Source organism: Arachis hypogaea, chromosome 15 (assembly GCF_003086295.3).
Source record: "Arachis hypogaea cultivar Tifrunner chromosome 15, arahy.Tifrunner.gnm2.J5K5, whole genome shotgun sequence".
Lineage (NCBI taxonomy): Eukaryota > Viridiplantae > Streptophyta > Magnoliopsida > Fabales > Fabaceae > Arachis > Arachis hypogaea.
This window is the reverse complement of record NC_092050.1, coordinates 69,534,417-69,541,125: the sequence shown is the minus strand read 5'-3', so window position 1 is coordinate 69,541,125 and position 6,709 is coordinate 69,534,417. Positions and strand designations below refer to the sequence as shown.

At 31.2% G+C, this 6,709-nt stretch overlaps 1 non-coding gene across 1 annotated transcript; it reads right to left on the bottom strand.

Moving 5' to 3' along the window:
- Positions 1-6,397: 6,397 nt before the first annotated feature.
- Positions 6,398-6,505, bottom strand: LOC112752767 (small nucleolar RNA R71). The gene has a single exon (XR_003177184.1). It is a non-coding gene; the product is annotated as a small nucleolar RNA R71 (small nucleolar RNA).
- Between the last annotated feature and the right edge of the window lie 204 nt (positions 6,506-6,709).

The window sequence follows — 6,709 nt, the reverse complement described above, 5'->3', positions numbered from 1 at the left end:
ATCTTTTACAACAAATGGAAACAGTAATAATCTGTAGACATCCTGATCTACTTTCTTATCACGTACTATGTCAGCAATTTGTAAGAACTGTGCCAGAAACTCAGTAGGTCCTTCCTGTGGAAGACCGGAATACTGACAATTTTGCTGCACCATGATAATGAGCTGAGGGTTTAGCTCAAAATTGCTGGCTCTGATGGGGGGTATATAGTTACTACTCCCATATGAAGCAGTAGTGGGGTTAGCATATGACCCCAGAGTCCCTCTGGACTGTTCATTTCCACTTAGGTCCATGATGGAGAAAGGGAAATGATGTGCGTTGTAAATAAAAATTTTATCCCCCTTTTTTTTTTGAAATTAAAGAAATTAAAATAAAGTAAATAAAAAAATTGATGCAAATTTCGAAAATTTAGAAAAGAAAAAGAAATAAAAGAAATTCCATTTTTTTAAATTAAAGAAATTAAAATAAAGTAAATAAAAAAATTGATGCAAATTTCGAAAATTTAGAAAAGAAAAAGAAATAAAAGAAATTATAAAGCTAAATTAATTAATTAATTAAAAAAGTCACCAAAAAAAATAGTCACCAAAAATTAAAAAGATTTGAAAAATTGTGGGTGAGGATTTTCGAAAAATGAAGAGAGAAAAAGTGGTTAGGAAGTTTTGAAAAAGACATGTCTTAAAATTAAAGATACTTATAAGAAAATAAATAAAAGAAAAGATTTGAAAAATATATGATTTTAAAATGTGAGATTAGAAAAGATAAGATAAGTTAGGTAAGAAAAGATAAATTTTAAAATTAAAAAGTTTCGAAAATTAAATTTTAAATTTGAAAATTAAATTTTGAATTTTAAATTTTGAAATTTAAAATTTGAAATTTGAAATTTAAAATTTGAATTTTAAATTTTGAATTTTGAATTTTGAAAAAGTCAACAATATAAGATAAAGATTTGAAAAAGATTTAAATTTTGAAAAGGTTTGATTTTTAAAATTTTAAATTTAAATTTTAAAAATTAAATTTTGAATTTTGGAATTTAATTGAAATTTGAAAATTGAATTTGAAATAAGATAAGATAAGATTTTGAAAAAGATATGATTTTTGAAAAAGATTTGAATTTTGAAATTTAAAACTAAGATAAGATAAGATAAAAATTTTAAAATAAAAATCTGATTTTTTTTTATGTAAATTTTGAAAATTCAATTAAAATAAAGACAAATGATATTTTATTTTTTTTTGAATTTAATGAGAAAAGAGAAAAACAATAAAATGACACCAAACTTAAAAATTTTTTAGATCAAAACAAAGAAAACAAACAGGAAAACTTTGAATGTCAAGATGAACACCAAGAACACTTTGAAGATCAAGATGAACACCAAGAACAAATTTTGGAATTCTTTAAGAAAATAAAAACACAAAGAACACCAAACTTAAAAATTTTTATACTTTGGACACTAATAATTCGAAAATGCACAAGAAAAACAAGGAAAGACACAAAACAAGAAAAATTAAAGATTAAACAAGGAAATAAACAAGAACAACTTGAAGATCAAGAAAGAACAAGGAACATAAAACTCGAAAATATGAAGAATAAAAAGAGCATACAATTCGAAAAATTGAAGGAAAATAAAAACATGCAATTGACACCAAACTTAAAATATGAAACTAAACTCAAACAAAAGCTTCAATTATTAGTTTATTGGTTTTTATCTATTTATTAAAAATTTTCGAAAAAAATTAGAAAAAGAAAACAAAAATTTTAAAACTTTAACAAAAAACAATAATAGAAGACTCAATTTTAGTGACTCTAAACCAAAAAGATAAAATTTTTTTAATCTACGTAACAAGATGAACCGTCAGTTGTCCAAACTCGAACAATCCCCGACAACGGCACCAAAAACTTGGTGCACGGAATTGTGATCACACTTTTCACAACTCCGCACAACTAACCAGCAAGTGCACTGGGTCGTCCAAGTAATACCTTACGTGAGTAAGGGTCGATCCCACAGAGATTGTCGGCTTGAAACAAGCTATGATTATCTTGTAAATCTTAGTCAGGAGATTAATGATAAAAATGATTTTGTTTATGAAAAGTAAATAACATGAAATAAATGTTACTTGTGATTCAGTATTGAGGAATAGGTTAAGGTTCCGGAGATGCTCTGTGATGAGCGAATAATTTATACGCTTTTTGGCATTGTTTTTAGGTAGTTTTTAGTATAATTTAATTAGTTTTTACTATGTTTTTATTAGTTTTCAAGCAAAATTCACATTTCTGGACTTTACTATGAGTTTGTGTGTTTTTCTGTGATTTCAGGTATTCTCTGGCTGAAATTGAGGGACCTGAGCAAAAATCTGATTCAGAGGCTGAAAAAGGACTGCAGATGCTGTTGGATTCTGACCTCCCTACATTCGAAATGGATATTCTGAAGCTACAGATGCCCAATTGGCGCGCTCTGAATTGCGTTGGAAAGTACACATCCAGGGCTTTCCAGAAATATATAATAGTCCATACTTTGCCCAAGTTTTGACGACGCAAATTGGCGTTTAACGCCAAGTCTTTCCCTATTCTGGCGTTAAATGCCAGAAACAGATTGCAAACAAGAGTTAAACACCAGAAACAGGCTACAACCTGGCGTTTAACTCCAAGAGAAGCCTCTACACGTGTAAAGCTCAATGCTCAGCTGATGAGCGGATAATTTATACGCTTTTTGGCATTGTTTTTAGTATGTTTTCAGTATGATTTAGTTGGTTTTTAGTATATAATAGTTCATACTTTGAATAAGGATTGACGACGTAAACTGGCGTTCAACGCCAGTTCCATGCTGCATTCTGGAGTCAAACGCTAGAAACAAGTTGCAAAGTGGAGTTCAACGCCAGAAACACGTTACAAACTGGCGTTCAAGTCCAAGAATGACCTCTCCACGTGTAAACTTCAAGCTCAGCCCAAGCACACACCAAGTGGGCCCCGGAAGTGGATTTCTACATCATTTACTCAATTCTGTAAACCTTAGTAACTAGTTTAGTATAAATAGGACTTTTTACTATTGTATTAGACATCTTGGGACGTTTAGTTCTTAGATCATGGGGGCTGGCCATATTACCATGCCTGAACCTTTCACTTATGTATTTTTCAACGGTAGAGTTTCTACACACCATAGATTAAGGTGTGGAGCTCTGCTGTTCCTCAAAGATTAATGCAAAGTACTACTGTTTTTCTATTCAATTCAACTTATTCCGCTTCTAAGATATTCATTCGCACTTCAATATGATGGATGAGATGATCGTGACAGTCATCATCATTCTCAACTTACGAACGCATGCCTGACAACCACTTCCGTTCTATCTTAGATTGAATGGATATCTCTTGGATATCTAATACAGGGGACCGAGTCCGAGATATTAGTGTCTTCGTGGTATAAGTTAGAACCCATGGATGGCCATTCCTGAGATCCGGAAAGTCTAAACCTTGTATGTGGTATTCCGAGTAGGATCTGGGAAGGGATGGCTATGACGAGCTTCAAACTCGCGAGTGCTGGGCGTAGTGACAGACGCAAAAAGATAGTAAATCCTATTCCAGTATGATCGAGAACCGATAGATGATTAGCCATGCAGTGACAGCGCATTGGACCATTTTCACAGGAGGATGGGATGTATCCATTGACAACGGTGATGCCCTACATAAAGCTTGCCATGGAAAGGAGTAGGATTGATTGGATGAAGACAGCAGGAAAGCAGAGATTAGAGGAACGAAAGCATCTCTTTATGCTTATCTGAAATTCTCACCAATGAATTACATAAATACCACTATCCTATTTTATATTTTATTTATTTTCATCCACTATAATCTCTTAATACAATTTAATCCGCCTGACTGAGATTTACAAGGTGACCATAGCTTGCTTCAAGCCGACAATCTCCGTGGGATCGACCCTTACTAACGTAAGGTTTATTACTTGGACGACCTAGTGCACTTGCTGGTTAGTTGTACGAAGTTGTGAAACATATATAAGATCATGAACATGCGTATTGATTTTTTAGCGCCGTTACCAAGGAATGGAATGATCACGATTTCGCAGACCAAGTTTTTGGCGCCGTTGTCGGGGATTGTTCGAGTTTGGACAACTGACGGTTCATCTTGTTGCTCAGATTAGGTAATTTTCTTTTTGTTTTATTTTCAAAAAAAAATTATCTCTTCAAAAATCTTTCAAAAAAATTTCCCTTTGTTTTCGAAAATTATTTTAAAATTTTTAAGAATGAATTCTAAAGTTTCAAAATGGTATGCTGAAGTTTGGCTGGCCATCAAGCTTTAGACTAACCTGGAATGATTCCTGGAATCTTGATTGAGGACTTTGAATTCATTGCTTCCTTTTCCCTATATGTTTTCAAAAAAAAAAAATATAAAAATATAAAAAAAATCCAAAAAAAATTAATAAAATCATAAAATCAAAAATATTTTTTTGTCTCTTGTTTAAGTCTAGAGTCAATTTTTAAGTTTGGTGTCAATTGTATTTTTTTTCTAAAAATTTATGCATTTTTCGAAAATTCATGCATTCATAGTGTTTTTCATGATCTTCAAGTTGTTCTTGGTAAGTCTTCTTGTTTGATCTTCATATTTTCTTGTTTTGTGTCTTTTCTTGTTTTTCATATGCATTTTTAATTTGTTAGTTTCTAAAGTTTGAAAATTTCTAAGTTTGGTGTCTTGCATGTTTTTCTTTCATTAAAAAATTTTCAAAAATAAGTCTTGATGTTCATCTTGATCTTCAAAGTGTTCTTGGTGTTCATCTTGACATTCATAGTGTTCTTGCATGCATTGTGTGTTTTGATTCATGATTTTTATGTTATGAGTCTTTTTCACGTTTTTCTCTTTCTTCATTAAAAATTCAAAAATCAAAAAAATATCTTTTCCTTCTTTTACTCAAAATTTTCGAAAATATGATTTGATTTAGTCAAAAAGTTTTTAAATTTAATTGTTTCTTATGAATCAAATCAAATTTTCAATTTAAAAATCTTATCTTTTCAAAATCTTTTTCAAAAAATCAAATCTTTTTCATTTTACCTTCATATTTTCGAAAACTTTTTAAATTTGATTTTCAAAATCTTTTTCTTATTTTATTTCTTAATTTTCAAAATTTTTACTAACTTTAATATGATTGATTGAAAAATTTCAAGTTGTTACTTGCCTATTAAGAAAGATTCAATCTTTAAACTCTAGAATCATATCTTTTTAGTTTCTTGTTAGTCAAGTAATCAACTTTAAAATCAAATCTTTTTAATTTTCTTTTCAAATCTTTTTCAAATTAAAATTTCAATCATATCTTTTTCAAATTCAATTTCAAAATCTTTTCTAACTTCTTATCCTTTTAAAATTGATTTTCAAATCTTATCTTTTTGTTTCAATCATATCTTTTTAAATTTCAATCATATCTTTTTCAAAAACAAATTTCAAAACTTTTTCAATCAATCTTATCTTTTTGTTTCAATCATATCTTTTTCAAAACTACCTAACTAATCCTCTCTCTCTTATTTTCGAAAATTCCCTCTCTCCTTTTTCAAAATTCCTTTTTAATTAACTAATTGTTTTAATTTTAATTTAATTTCAACTTTAATTTTCAAAATCTAGCTTTCAATTTTAATTTTTATTTTAATTAAATTTCGAAATTCTCTCTCTCATCTCCTTCTATTTATTTATTCATCTACTAACACTTCTCTTCCATCCAAAAATTCGAACACCACCTCCCTCTCTGTGTTCGAGTTTTCTCTCTTCTCTTCTTTACATTACATTCTTTTCTTCTTCTACTCACACAAAGGAATCTCTATACTGTGACATAGAGGATTCCATATTTTCTTTGTTATTCCCTTCTTTGTCATGTGAGCAGGAGCAAGGACAAGAACATTCTTGTTGAAGCAGATCCTGAACCTGAAAGGACTCTGAAAAGGAAACTAAGAGAAGTTAAAATACAATAATCCAGAGATAACCTTATAGGAATTTTCGAACAAGAAAAGGAGATGGCAGCCGAAAATAATAATAATGCAAGGAGGATGCTTGGTGACTTTACTGCACCTAATTCCAATTTACATGGAAGAAGCATCTCCATTCCTGCCATTAGAGCAAACAATTTTGAGCTGAAACCTCAATTAGTTTCTCTGATGCAACAGAACTGCAAGTTTCATGGACTTCCATCTGAAGATCCTTTTCAGTTTTTAACTGAGTTCTTGCAGATCTGTGATACTGTTAAGACCAATGGGGTTGACCCCGAGGTCTACAGGCTTATGCTTTTCCCGTTTGCTGTAAGAGATAGAGCTAGAGTGTGGTTAGACTCTCAACCCAAAGATAGCCTGAACTCTTGGGATAAGCTGGTCACGGCTTTCTTAGCCAAGTTCTTTTCTCCTCAAAAGCTGAGTAAGCTTAGAGTGGATGTTCAAACCTTCAGACAGAAAGAAGGTGAATCCCTCTATGAAGCTTGGGAGAGATATAAGCAACTGACCAAAAAGTGTCCTTCTGACATGCTTTCAGAATGGACCATCCTGGATATATTCTATGATGGTCTGTCTGAATTAGCTAAGATGTCATTGGATACTTCTGTAGGTGGATCCATTCACCTAAAGAAAACACCTGCAGAAGCTCAAGAACTCATTGACATGGTTGCTAATAAGCAGTTCATGTACACTTCTGAGAGGAATCCTGTGAGTAATGGGACGCCTCAAAAGAAGGGA